Below are 12,997 nucleotides of genomic sequence, written 5' to 3'. Positions count from 1 at the left end.
CTATACAAGCATCAACATAACGAATATGCATCTTTTCCATTAATCTTTTAAAATGTTATGCCTTAATTCACTGTATCCAATATTATATATATATTCTTAAATTGCTTTTGTATTATAAATTGTGATCATAGCGATCAATGTTTTGGTTTGGAAATCATTTATGCGGCGTTTATTTCACAGTGTTTAACTCAATTCAGAGCGCTTTTCTTCCTTCTAGTTAGCGTAAATGAATCTCTAGATGCTTTATTTATATGGGGCAAAGTTATTTTTCGTTATACTGTACGAAGTGTTTTTAAGTCGAAATATCACTTAAATAAAGTTTTTAAGACAAAATATAACTTAAATACATCTCATTGTGAAATTAATTTAGCTATTTTTTTCGTTAAGAGATGACGTTGGCCGTCTGGGGGCGTTTTTGTGAAAAAATCTAGATTCCGTTCATTATTTTCACTTGATTTCATCATAATACGAGCTTTACATATTTATAGTTTATCGGCGTAAAAATAGCAGTAATGTGTTCTTTCAGTAGTTTTGATTAAAATACTTCCTCTCCAATTTTAATTACAGTCGAGTTTCATCCATGTTGCCGATGCACGCTAATTTATGGTCATTAGCAGCTTGAACATTGTTTTCTCAGCTTCAGCTACAACTTGCATCTTAAATGTAGCAGTATATTTCTTTGCCGATCTTTTATCCATACCGAATATGGTTATAATGTAAAAATATATCAGTCTTATTCTACTTAACGTCATTTATACTATAACCTCCGGTAACTGAGTATTACCGTACGATGGTTGAAATACAAGCAAAAGGGCTGGTGTTATCTGATTCGGTGATAAACAAAACAGTTTCTCGGTAGGTTGTTCATGGCTGTACGCATTTACGCAAGTGTAACATTACTAACAACTAGAAGATGGGATAAAGAGTTGGAGGAAAAGAAGCTGGTCTATTGTATTTTGGTCTCTCTCACTGCCTGATTGTACGCTACTGACTGCACCGTGCAAAATTTTAAAATATTTTATAAATATTGTCGTATAAGTATTAATTGCTCACCCCATTGTAAAATCGAATTATCACAAGGTGAAATACCGTAACTCGAGCACTACCCGAGTATTTTAATAATTTTATCACAAAAAGTGCATTTAGTCATGAAAATGAGATGAAAATACAGTAATTAGTGAATATTTCTCAGTGAAAAATACCATGAATTGGCAGATTTTCAGTGAATAATGCATATATATGTTCCATAGAGAAATCCGCGAATAGATGAGTCAGCGAATCGTGAGGTCGTGAATGCGGGGGTTTACTGTATTTTATTCTTCTTTGCTTTCCTACAATTTAATTTTTACTTGGTGTTTCAACTTACATAATTAATATTACTCTCATTTTGTCAATACAATTCATTAACATAATCCATTACAGTATGTTTAATTAAATACAATTTTTGTTCCATAAATACACAATTTTTATTCCCACTCGTGCCTAATGTAGTTTACAGCAGACTAACCAAATGGCTATTTAAACTACCCAAAGTGATAACTGTAGCCCCATCTGCTAAAGGGAGTACCCAGCCTTTTCTTTCATAAGCCCTCCTGAAATCTGTCTCCAGAAAAATATATGTAGCAATTAGAGAAGCTGAGAGGTGGGCACTTTCCAGAAACATGTAAATAAACTCTTAAAGACATCACTCATCAGCAAGACCATTGTTATCAGCTGTTTGAAGATTGTATGTCTCCAAAGAAAATATAAAAATAAAAAAAAAATTAAACACACTTTTATTAAAATGCACTAAAAAGTAAAAATTATCTTTTTAAGGCACCAGTATTTTCTTTCAATTACAGTAATCATGTCTACAAAAATAAAAGTGCAGGTGCCAAACATGGAAGGTAATGCTACAAGAAATGAAATATATTTTTTTTATATTTCTTGTAGCATTCCTTTCCATGTTTAGCACCCACGCTTTTACTTTTAACATTAATTGTAAGAAAATCCTGGTGTCTCAAAAATTTTATTTTTACTTTTTAGCGCATTTTAATATAAGAATTTTAATTTTTATTGTTTTATTTTTTTAGTTTTGATAGAAATTGTAACCGATTTATGATCGTGGCTACTGAAATCAAGCCAAAGAAGGTTTGAAATATCCATAGAGTTATTTACTTATTCTACCGAGTCAAAGAAAGTATGAAAAATCCGAAGTTTCATATAAATCCTGAGATACTAGGAAAGGTCACTGTTGACTTACTGATCTTGTAAGGTTGTATTGTCACCGGGATTGAGTAACCATGCAGAATTTCAAGTCCATCGGACAATGGGAACAGGTCGAAAATCGAGTTACAAGATTTGTCCCAGACAAAAAAGCAGGCTAAATAAAAGCATATAATTCATGCTTGGTAAATATCCATTGAAAACTGCAAATGCAAAGTACCGCAAGGTGGAAGTGGCATAACTGTCACAATATGATAATGCTACATAAATATCAATGTCCAAGCTCTCTCAAATTGAATAGGAAGCCTTTGAGTACTCAAGGTCTTATAGAATTTAGAAGAATCCTGATTATTAGTAATCAAGTGAAACTTTTAACTCTTAATGGTGTGGCCTGCGAGGTTTGTTGTTATATAAAAATCAAGAATACTTTTTGGTCACTTTTCCCTTCACGGAGTTTAAAATGAGTACTCTTGTATCTCTTCTACCTTATCCATTTTAGACTTTCACATCTGTCTTTCAACAATTTTCCACCTCTTGCACAGGTTGATTTGATATATGAAAGTTTGTTCTGACAACCCTGCATTGGTCTTTCAACAGGTTCAAGTGCTACTTCAATAACTACTACTTTTCTGACTAATGGCTCCCCATCCCTTTTCATCAAATTTCGTAACCATCTAAACCTTCAAGATCTAGTTCTACTTCCATATACCTATTAGTAACATGATTTTCCAACAATACCCTGGCCATGAATCTTTTGCATTCTATTACTACATATTTTCAAAATCTCATGTTAATTTCTTGGTCAGTGCCCATGTCTGCTACATAAAGTTATAGAGGCCTCATGCACACGTCCTAAGGATACCTTAATGTTGTAATAAAAGCCATATCAACAGAAAGTACATTAACAGATTTAAAAAATCAAGAGAGAAGTTCTAACAACAACTCAGTCAAGACTCTTGAATCTCAAAGCCAAGCCACTGGCAGACCTAGGAGTGGAGGTTACAGCAAGCCAGGGTTTGAGAACACTGATGTTGCACAACTGACCCCTTTGGCCAAGGGAGACCAATACATGATCAGTACCCAGTCCACCAGCTGGACTAGCATGGCAGACAGCCACACCTCTGTAAAGCCTGCTCCGTCACTGCCTGCTTTTATAATCTTGACTTCCTCCCTACAGTTCACTGGTGAAGTTAATAGGTTCCACAAGACATCAACTAAGCAGTCAAGATCCCCTCTCTACTGTCCCACTGTTTCTTACTTGGGAAATGGCTCTTCGTCTTTTCCTTTCTCTTCTGCAGTTAACTACCTGATGACTGTCTTTTCTTCTACACATCAATGGAATGGCTATTCCCTCTCTAATTTACCTACTCTAAATTTACATCCACTTACAATCCAGAAGGAAATCATCCCCTTGTTAGCATGTTGTTTGAATCAGGATAAAATTTGCTCTCATCTAACCAAATTTGAGTATATTTCTCTTGGTTCTTTTTTTAAGGCTAACTTCAAGTCCTCATCTAGACCAAGTCTGCAAGAAAAAAAAATGACAAGCTTAAAGATCCCCTGAGATGGCTGAGCAAGGCAGAGTCTGAATAGCACTTTGAAAACATGCTTAATATGCATTAGAGAATGTAATGGAAAGAAAAAGTGACAGCAGAGACAAGAAAACATTACCAGCAAGAGTGAGATCCCATCTATTTGTAATCACTGTTTTTTGCTAGTTTCACCACCTATTCACAGGTAACCCTCTTAAAACATTCCCTGGGTGCTGGAAAAACATCCTCCATCACAACCCAAGGCCCAGCACAAACAAACCGTACTCCAGTAACTTCTGTCGCACCAGGCTCTGTTGACTGAGCTTGTCTGGCAACCCAGAATGCGCCTGGCTGACAGCTCCACCGAGTGTGCTATGCCCACTCGTGCACCTGTACCATCAACCTGTGTGGCTGGAAAGACACGTTCCTCCCCCCTGCTTGTTGATGTATGCTACTACCTCAGTGCTGTTGCTCGTCAACACCATGGTGTGCCCCACTACTCAGTCCCTAAACTCTCGCTGGGCTAAAAAAAGCCGCCTTGAGTTTCAGGACAGTAATGTAACCTTGTACAGCAGAGAAAATATTTGAGAAACTTCTTGACACTGTTAATCAAGTGAAAGGGGTAAGAATGAATCTTTTGGGGTAGTCATATAGTTTTGTACTTTAAACTCTACAAACGTTCTAATCAATTAACATTTAAACAGGCTTTGAGAAATGCCCTGCCATGCTGTCTTAAAAAATTCATAATTAATCTTTAACCTAATAAGCAATAATTACCATATATACTCAACATGACTCATGTATTGTGGTAATGACCCCAAATTTTCACCCATAAAAAATTATTTTATCATGTATCGTGCAACCCCCAAATTTTCACCCATAAAAAATTATTTTATCATATCCAAAGCCATGCAAGGTCCTTTTTCTTTTCTTTTTTTTACCAAATTACAATAGACTAAGCTCTTTTTCCTCAATCTCTATCCCATCTTTATTAAATACGTTAAAAAGTAAAAAAAGAATGACATAAGTATCATTAGTAACGCTATACTCATTGCGTAAACACGTACAGCCAAAAAGAACCGAGCAAGAAACAGCTGTCTTACTATGAACAACCGAACCGGATAACAACAGCTGTTTTGCTTGCATTTCAACCATCGTACAATAGTAAATAATTACCTTATTCAAGTTACAAATGATGTTAAGTAGAACAGGTTTGAATTTTTACATTACAGTACTGTATACCCTTATTCGCTATGGAGAAAAGATTGGCATGGAAATATACTGCTAAATTTAAGCTACAGTTTGTTGCTGAAGCTGAGAAAACAAGTGTCAGGTTGCTAATAACTATAAATTATTGTGCATTGGCAACATGGATGAAACTCCCCTAAACTTCGATATGCCAACAAACTTGACCTTAAATAAAATTGGAGAGAAGGTATTTTAATCAAAACTACTGGGCATGAAAGAACACATTTACTGTACTGTAGTTTTAAAGTAGATATAGATGGACAACTTTCACTCAATGATTATCTTTAAACGGAAATTGATGTCAAAAAATTCCAGAAAGGCATAGTTTCACGAAAACCTAAACAATGTAAATGGTAATGATTGCTATGAGAATAGTAATATGAGAATACTGTACAAACAATATTATTGGATACAGTGAAGTAAAGCATAACTTCAAAAGTCGCATGATATGCAAGTATATACAACAGTCAGTAACCAGCCAGAAATATAAAAAAGTAAACTCCTACTCTACATGTTGAAAAATCTTAAAAAAGGCGAAGTTCTTGACCCTACAGTGTCGTGTTGATATCATTTCATCTGGCACTTACAGTAACAAGTAATGTAGACTTCTGTACAGTATAAACTTTATTACCCTAACATCATAATCATTACCTCTAACATTGCTTGATACAAAAAGCCTCAAACTATCCATTCTCATGAAAAGTCATGATATGCTTTTTCAAAGGTTACCAAACCAGATAAAAAAAACTGAAGTTCGCCATTTATAAACTTACAGATTTCAGTAGTTACCAGTTGACTCTGGTCCTATCATATATCCATTTTGATGTCGAAGTCCAAATATTTCAATAATACAATCTGAAGCTGTCTCAATAAATGCATAAAAACAATTCAATGCAACCCAACTCATTTCTATACAAATGATTTTAAGACTAAAATTTGAATTCAGACATCTACAAGTTTTTTTTTTTATTAAACTGACCATATATGCTTTACGCTTACAGGCGTTCATCAGATACTAGAGTAACATTTACATACATAACAGTACTTCAGTATATTGTATTATATTCAAAAAGTTGCTTAACTGATATTATCTTAATACTAAAATTAACTAACTGATTTTTCCAGTCTACTGTACCACTATGACCCTCAACCAGTTTGCTGAATCATAAATCTAATTTCATAATCTTAAAGTTAATTAAAACCTCATAATCAAAAATGTCTTATTCCAACATTTGAATGTTTATCTATGATAAGATAAAAAAAAAATTTTTGGTCGTAAAAATTGTCGCTTCACCTGAACCATCTGAAAAGAATACACAGCACTATTGTGCTGAGGGACATTTCTTAGTTTTCTTTCATGTGCTTGGGTTTATAGGTTTAAAAACCTTGCCAAGACTTAGCATTCTAAGTATAGTAATGCTTTATTACATGTGGTGGCATAAATCAAATTTTTGCATTTTCTTTCCATGAGATAATTCAAGAACTACCGGGAGTTTTGAAAGAAATTTTGAATTGTGTTGAATTGTTTTATGCATGTGTATTGAAGCAACCATGTCTTGAAGCCAGATCCTTGCCTGAAAAAAAGTGAATTTATATTAACAGGACAAAAATCTCATAAAAATATTTATGACATACGCAAGTCTTCAATTACAGAAATATTGCACTATACAATTCCCTAGGATATATAAATCACTTGTTAAGCCCAACGTTTGCACAGCTAACCTAGGCATCCGGGGCTGCAGTTAGCCTGAAGCAGGACTGTGCAGTAAGCTAGTTTTTATCAAGAAAATTTGGTCTTTGTACATAAAACTTGCAATACACAAAACCTTTCCTTGAAAAATTGCCACTGAAACAGAAGAAATAATCTTATTGAGCAAGTTTATTTATGCTAAATTAAGCTACCCTTTGTAACAGCTAGTTGTTTTCTTTCATCAGCTAACAACACTTCTGCCACCAACCATTAATTCCTATAAAAAAAATACATACAGACATTTGTACAGATGAAAAAACTGTGTGAATTTTAACAACCAACAACACAGTTGTTTTTACCACAATCAAAAATATGCCCATCTCTCTTATACATGCTTAAATTTTTTGGTAAATTGGCTTGAGGTCGGATAAAAAAAAAAAAACTTTTAAAGTTATTTAAATTCTTTTTGCTACTGATTTTGAGGACACTTTTACAAACAACAATGGTCAGTTATTTACTTACTACAGTTTTCATCAGCTGACCTCAGCTAACTAGTTAAATTCAAAACAAAAGCACCGATCAAATTTCACTATTGTCCACATTTCTAAAAAAATATAACAAAAGGTTTTAAAAAAAACACTGCAACAAAAAAAAAAATACAATCAGGAGCCCCACTTGCATGAACATTCAAACAAACAGTTACGAAAAAGAATGAGTAACAAATTTACAACAGACCTGAGGGTTGCTTTTTGAATTAAGCATACTGAGGAGACTTTCAATTTGAATACAAAAAGACTTAACAACAAATAAAAAGAGACTTAACAACAACGTAAAAGAAATTCCAATATCATGAGCAAGTACTAAAGTAAAAAAAATACACTAAAAGTCCCACCAGTATTACAGTATACATAAATATTAATCCATATTATTTCTTACTTTACCACTGAAGTCCTAGGCTGATTGTATCTTCAAACACACTTAAGATTGGAATATCAACAAGAATTATATACTGTAAATAAAAAAAAACACTTCTTATTTACAGCCACCATGTAGCCTAGAATCTTGACATCTTACCCTTTTCCATTCTTCTACCAAAAACACACTTCATTCAATCTTACCAGTGCTTTAACTAAACAAACAATTGCCAATTTGGCCAAAAATATCAAAACTTTGTAAAACTGAGGCAAACCCCACCCCAATTGTTAGGGCACAAGTTAAGGGAAAATGGGGGCACATTTTTCTAAGGCATATTTAGCAAAAAACATAAAACATCCTTCACCTTCCCCCCCTTCTGCAGTGGCTCTCAATTACATATCAGTGCTGTCTAAGATTGTACCAACTACTCTCATGCTTACTTTAAGAAATAAAGAAAAACTTTTAGGCTAAAGCGTTGAGAATTCCACCTAGGCTAACTCTCTGCCTACATCACTTCAGTGGAATGATGAATTGGAGCTGCGTAGCCTAGATGGAGGGGTCAAAAGAGCTGGGCCCTTAACCTAGCCTTAACTAAGAAATCATTCTCTTACCTGGACTGTGCGAGGAAGGGGAGGAGGGCTAGGCTCCCTCCCTTTAACCCCCAAATCAGTCATAACCCTTCCATCTGCATACTACTCTAACGAGTTTTCAGTCACACAGAAATGAACACTGGTCCTGCATCACAATTCAAGCACCTAGCAAGGGCCAAGTATAACTGCCCAACCCCCAACCTCACTGAAACTGACTCGGCAGTTATTTTTCAACAGACTCCAGCCACCTCCCATATTTTATCATTTATATTTTTCTTGGGTAAAACACATAAAAACAAAAAAATTCATCTCAACACATGACCTTCGCAAATGCTTAATGAGAGTAAAATAATTAATCAATTACGACTTCTAAGGCAAGACAATACTGGACCCAAACCCCCTCCATAGCTAATACGGCAAACCTGTAACCAATGAACACCCCTAGGTTACGTCAGGTTGGTATTTTTAGGTTCTTTTAGTGCCCTATCATTTCCTGGCTTTTTTGAATGAAAAACCCAAAATGGCTAGCTGGAACCTTCCAAAATGTCTGGCTGGAGTCTTCCGAAAAATTACCTCCTCGGCTACAGACCGCAGCCTAGGTTTCTCTGGAACTTAAATTGACAAGCACTTGCATATGCCTAACCTCAGGATGTTCCTAAACAACGTGTTTCGTTGAGACAATTTGACCCCTGTGGGGTGGGTTAGGTCTACTGTACCTCAGCACCACCAGCCCAAACGGAATGAGCTGTAAAACATCAACAAAAGATTGTAAAATTCTTGGTAACAGCAAATCAGCATTCCCTACACTTGAGCGTGAGTGTTATGATAAACATGTCTGCGAGGCCTATGATCACAGCATAAAAACTCCAATTTCAAGTAAGTTTTGAGTAAGATAATACCCAGAGTTTTATGCTGGTTACGGCCATACTCCAGTTTAAACACTTATAATGAGCCGCTCGCGTACCTACTACCTACGTACATTTTTTCAGAAATTCTACAAACCAACACGCCTGACATCAGTGGATTTTCCTTAAATCCCTCTAATCTAGTGATGTTAACAGAAAACTGGCAAACGATTCACAAGTAATATAAAAACATCCTATAACAAGTTACTGTCAAATAAATAATTTAATAACTTTGGACTGAATAAAATCAAAGATCACAACAGTATTAATCAACAATAAAGTTAGACTTTACAGGAATGGGGGAAAACAGATGAGCACCTACATTCCGTCTCATGTAAGTTAAATTAGAATTATGATTATAAAAATGTTCTATTTCGTCGATATTAAATTAATATATGATAACCATTTATTAGATGATTTCAAGACTTCGCAGCATTTTACATATTTTATTTTAAGCTTATTTCCTTAAGGCCGCTACTATAACGTTCATTGATGAGAGCAGTGTCAGTGTTGCCAAATTAACGGGAAAACCGCAATTTTAGCAATGCAACCCGTTTGGCCAGATTAAAATGCTAGTGCAGACGGCACTTTAGTGGATATTTTTTTTGCTGATTTCCTCTGAATTTTTAAAAAGCTCAAAATTCTACGAAAATCAATTTATTAAAGTATTCAACTCAAAGTACTGTTTGGTTACTTACGATAACTTTGCAGAATTACTTGGCTGCAGTGTAGAATATTAAGAATGTGAGTGTATGTGGTGGCCTTTAACAGTTTGGGCATCTATTGACACACGAAGTAACTAAAAAATATTAACAATAAATAGTAATTAAGAATTGTCGGTGTTTACGCTGAAGATTTGACTTTTGATTTTACATATGATATACGAAACTTCACCAAAGTAATATAGGATACAGGTTTATAAATGAATGCCTAGTTCCTCGTTGGCGGGTCGATATCGTTCTCGGCTAGCACTTTGCTGAGCCTGCGTTCGATTCTCCGCCCGGCCAATGAATAATTAGAGGAATAATTAGAGGAATTTATTTCTGCTGATAAAATTCATTTCTCGGTATTGTGTGGTTCCGGATTCCACAATAAGCTGTAGTTCCCGCTGCTAGGTAACCAATTGATTCTTAGCCACGCAAAATAAGTCTAATCCTTCGGGCCAGCCCTAGGAGAGCTGGTAATCAGCTCAGTGGTCTGGTTAAACTAAGGTATACTTACTCTTTATAAATGAATGCTTGTTTTCCGCAAAAATTGCTAAAACAAATCGAAATAAACACTGCACAGTAACCAAGTATCGTGATTCAGGTCTTCACAAATATATAACTATTGTCTAGGCTTTACAATATTCATGAAAAGAAATATTTCCAATGAAATTTTGAAAATATATATATGAAAGATCTTGTTAAGCTCTTTCATTCAATGTCAAGAACAAGTTGTGGTGTTTTAATTAAAAATGAAAAATCTTAAAGATATTCAGAGAAGGACATCTGATAAAAGAAGCAGTCACATGATTTTTTTCAAAGTTGGCGCACAGCTGAAAGTAAAACACGATATAATATAAAAAAAAAAAAACTCAAAATTTTGGGCATCTTATTAAATTAGAATTAGTATTCACAAGCTTTTAGCACCAAAAAAACTACACTTTACCAGAAAACTAGGCACTTTTGAGAGCTTATGTTAAGTCGTCTTTTACATTATCCCAGACAACATTTTAAATGGGAAACAGAACTGAAAAGTAAATACTGTACAATAACATTGAAATCAGCACGTAGAAAGCGGTTAGTTTATTTCTAAATAGCTATGAAATTACAATTATAAGCGTATGTTTGAGTAAGAACTAAATTAACTGAAACCTTTACTTAAATTATTGCGATACACAGTAATTAGCCATATCGCTCAAGTATTTCTTATATAGTTTACGATTCTAGGAGTAAAGTGTGAAATCTTTATCTGTTCAATATATATATACAGTAATAGTAAAAAATATTAATATTGACTAATTATTAATTAATGCTAGTTAGTGGGAGTTACATGCACTATTTAAATAACTATAGTACAAAATAAGGATTGCCAAATTTGGGAAGTAGGAACTTGAACGCCTTTGATGCAAAATTATTTTTTTTTTTATAGTCTTTCGAGCCAACATAGACCAGAGCTAAATTATACATTATTTGCGATATGACAAAAAAATGGTACATTTAACAAAATTGTATTATTGTATTCTAATTTAGGTCTGTTTCCCAAAAAAAATTTGTTTACTCTTTATTAGCAGCGTGGTTATAAAAAATGTATTTTTGTAAAAAATACCTTAATAAAAATTTTATACTTTTGTTTTTAAATCAATCATACAAAGCATATTAAAAATCATTAAGGCATTTTTTCAACAATGTCGTATTTTGTTGTAAAATAAGTATTCTTTGAGGCTTTCTGCTTTAAAATTTTGGCAACAGAAAAAAGCTGGCTAATTGCTGTTGAGGAAACGCACGAAACACGAACGCTTAACTTTTAAAATATATATAAATTTCAACACGAAATGCACGAGGTCTTATTAAACAAAATAATGATATGAAACATGTGTGTTCTAATATACACATACATAATACATGAGCTCAGCAAATCTGAGTAACTTAATTTCGAATAACTGGAAATGATTTCTGTATGGTAAAAGCTACCAAAGCATCACCGCATGAAAATAAATTCCTTATAAGGATGGTAACAAGGAAAAGAAGCTGGTCATGCAAGCGCGAGGCTTATGCCTATTGATTTGGTAGTTGTTTTCATTGTTTTGTCATTTTTGAAGAACAATCTCATTCTAAATTAGTCAAAATTGCTTCCTTTAACAATTCTCTCGAAGTGTGGTTCCAAAGCCTTAGAACAGAAAGAAATATTTAACTTTGCTAGCCTTTTCTGCCATTGGTTTGTTTACAAAATGCTTTCTAATATTTGAGAAAGTATTCTTTACTGCCACTATAACAGATCTCAGAACAATATTTCGAAATATATTGTACAGCGATGGTTAATTTACCTGTAATGAAATAAGATGTTCTTATAATCATTAAACGGGGGGGAGGGTGGGGGAGAGGAGAGCGATGGACTAAAATAGTGCATTGTTTCTATAGAATAGTTTCAGCATGGCCGCCTGAATAGAACAGAATATATAATTTAGGCCAAAGGCAAAGCGCTGGGATCTATGAGGTCATTGACAGCTGAAAGGGAAATTTAGAGTTGAAAGGTGTAACAGGAGGAAAACCTCGCAGTTGCACTAAGAAATAATTATTAGGAGAGGGTGGAAAGATGCAAGAAGGATAATATGAATGGAGGCATAGTAAAAGGAATGAAAGGGGTTCCAACTTGGGGCCGAAGGGACGCTGCAAGGAACTCAATGAAAGGGGTTCCAACTTGGGGCCGAAGGGACGCTGCAAGGAACTCTGAGTAATGCCTACAGTGCACCACATGAGGTGCAACGATGCACTAAATGGCCGCCCAAGTCACAGGCTTGTTAGGGAGATTACCATCCCATGTCATTTCCGTGTCATCTGCATTTGTTACAAACTGTGAATGTTTTTTTTTTATGTATAAATTGTGAAAGACAGTTAAATAAACAAAGCTACGATTTTCATTAAAATTTTATTCTTGATAAGTGTTTTAATACGTGTTGATAAAGATTTATAAGCTAACCTAACTAGGCTGCAGGTCATCTCGCCGAATGTGTTAACGCAAAAAAATTATTTGGATGTTATGAATGTATTAATGAGGTAAAATTGTCTCAAAATAAAAGAAAATACCAGTTTGCATAGCTCATGTGTTTTGATTGACAACGATGAGCATATAATACTTGACAAAATCAACAGGTAAATTATCCCGTACTTGAAGTGCACCGATTCGAACACAATTGTTCACAACTCTTAT

General features: G+C 34.4%; 1 protein-coding gene across 2 annotated transcripts in view; it reads right to left on the bottom strand.

The window, feature by feature from the left end:
- LOC136845811 (ionotropic receptor 21a-like) overlaps positions 1-12,997 on the bottom strand; it is a 132,020-nt gene that overhangs the window by 101,017 nt on the left and 18,006 nt on the right. For both annotated transcript variants that reach the window (XM_067116177.1, XM_067116178.1), the window contains exon 2: positions 5,759-6,559. The gene's annotated coding sequence lies outside the window, so the exon portion shown is untranslated. The remainder of the gene's footprint in view (positions 1-5,758; positions 6,560-12,997) is intronic.

Source organism: Macrobrachium rosenbergii, chromosome 14, assembly GCF_040412425.1.
Source record: "Macrobrachium rosenbergii isolate ZJJX-2024 chromosome 14, ASM4041242v1, whole genome shotgun sequence".
NCBI lineage: Eukaryota > Metazoa > Arthropoda > Malacostraca > Decapoda > Palaemonidae > Macrobrachium > Macrobrachium rosenbergii.
The sequence above is the reverse complement of the archived record's forward strand: the minus strand, read 5'-3'. Positions and strand labels throughout refer to the sequence as shown.